We start from the raw sequence: 2,255 nt of genomic DNA, 5'->3' as shown, positions 1-2,255 counted from the left end.
ATGATGCTGAACAGGAACAGGTGAGAGTGTGGATGAACAAATGGAGAACACGCCTCCCCAGGTTGCTTGGCAACAGGAACTGGTGACGTACAGACAGAGAAAACAGACATACAGAAAACAAACAGATTCAGAGTGAGGGGCGCCTGACAGAAACAGGAACGGTTGTATCTTGGTAAACGTTATTCTGATTTACATTAAACTTAAAATGTGTGGTCTACATGTGATGTTGAGTCACCCCTTACTCTTTCCGCACCCATGTACACAGACCAGGCCCCTTTCATAACATGTGAACCGTTTAAAGGCTGTAAAAGGGTAAAAACCACTGCTGGGCAAAAAAAGCCCTCAAGATGTGAATATCATTTTTTTAAATGTCCCCAAATAGTGTTAAAGGCCAGTTTTTCTGTATTAGCAAGTTTTTTAACTCAATTTGGTGATGACGTCACATTGGAGAGAGTAAGTTGGGGAAGAGAGTTGGGGAAGTCTGCTGGTGAGTTTCTGTAGCAAAGCATCAGTGCCAGTGCAGCAGTGCAGACATTAATGACTCTTTTATTTTTTACTGTCAGTGAAAAGCACCTAGTGAAAGTCAACGTTTTCTTTCTATGCAGTGACAGTGATCATGTTGTTAGCTCAGATTAGTAATGGTATACTTATCTAGATCTAAGAATATAAGGCATCATGCTCTCTCCTTTTTATTTGACCAAAACACAGGATTTTTTAAGGAAGGAGCAGGTTGGGTCACACACAGACAGAAGCACAGACACACACACACAGAAGCACACACACACACGCAGACAAAAGCACACACACAGATAGCTGCAGCAAAATGCACCTCCACAAAGTGGGGCCTCTGCCAGTACCCCCGACCTGCAAGAAGGCAAGAGCCCGTCCAACGCTGCTTGCAGATTTGATATACATTTATATTTGAGTTGAAAAACGAGGGCATATGGCCGGTTTAGCTCAGTTGGTTGAACGGGCGCACATATGTAGAGGTTTATTCCATGAGTCCGACTTGTGATGGTCTCTCTCTCTCTCTCTCTCTCTCTCTCCTTTCACATATCAGCTGTCCTATCAATTAAAGGTGGAAATGCCCCAAAAAATACACAATACAAGAAAAAGGAGGGTGCGCTTCAACAACAGAGATTCTTGGTGGAGTGCTAATCCCAAAATCCAAAGGCATGTACCAAAAATTGAAGAAATGCAAGCACATCTCAAGTTCCCAAGTAAATAAGGACAAAGGCAAGGCAATTTATTTATGTACCACAGATCATACACAAAAGCAATTCAAAGTGCTTTGCCTAAGCATTCACATACAAAGCAAATAGAGAAAGAACATAAAATTGAACAATTATAAAAGCAAAGCAAAGGCAATCCAATCCAACAGTAAATTTAAAAAGAATTAAAAAGCATAGAGATGTAGGAATGACCATCAAAATGACAGGAAAAGTGATATCAAACAGTAAAAGTTTTAAATCTTGGTTTAAAAGAACACAGGGTTTGGCCAGATGGTAAGTGTTGGATTCCATAACTGCGGTGCGCCTGTCTGCATGTTTGGTACTGACTCTGCTGTGAGTAGACTTTTCCTAGGTGATCTTAGAGCTCTGGATGGCTCGTAACAGAGCCTTCCAGAGCTAAAATACACATGAAGCCACATGGGGCCAGTTGTTCAAAACATTTAATCTGGATTAAAATTATCTGGATTTGGAAATCACATTTTTTGCTATTCAAGATCAGGTAATCTGTCTTACTTTTATGCTGGTTGTTTTAATGCAACATTGGACTGGATAACCCTGATCCAGTTTTCAAGAATACCAAATCTGGATTACCAGTGCTCTAAATGGGACAACATATGACAATGTGGGCTACCAGCTATTTAAAGAACAGGTAGGCGACCCAACATGGGGTCACTATGAGTGTTTATTCTGAAACAAAACACAAAAATAAAAAACATCCACTTCCATTCATAATTTCTTTTATGACCCCTCATCTGAGCCACAACAAATACAAAAATGTACATTAACAAATACAGTACATTGTGGATATTTTTAAAACATCTTTAAAAAAGGGCTAAAAATCCAATAGTTTACAAAATAATGAATGTTCAGGGTTCTTCTTCATCTGAGGATGAAAAAAACAAATGTTATTTTTGACAGGCTCATCTCTGATGCTTGTTTCTTTGAAATTACTGTCTGTTGATGAATGACAGAAAAATAGAATTTACCATACAAGAGATTGGCATGGGATACTTTCCATAAAAT

Source organism: Etheostoma spectabile, chromosome 4 (genome assembly GCF_008692095.1).
Source record: "Etheostoma spectabile isolate EspeVRDwgs_2016 chromosome 4, UIUC_Espe_1.0, whole genome shotgun sequence".
Classification (NCBI taxonomy): Eukaryota; Metazoa; Chordata; class Actinopteri; order Perciformes; family Percidae; genus Etheostoma; species Etheostoma spectabile.
The sequence above is the reverse complement of the archived record's forward strand: the minus strand, read 5'-3'. Positions refer to the sequence as shown.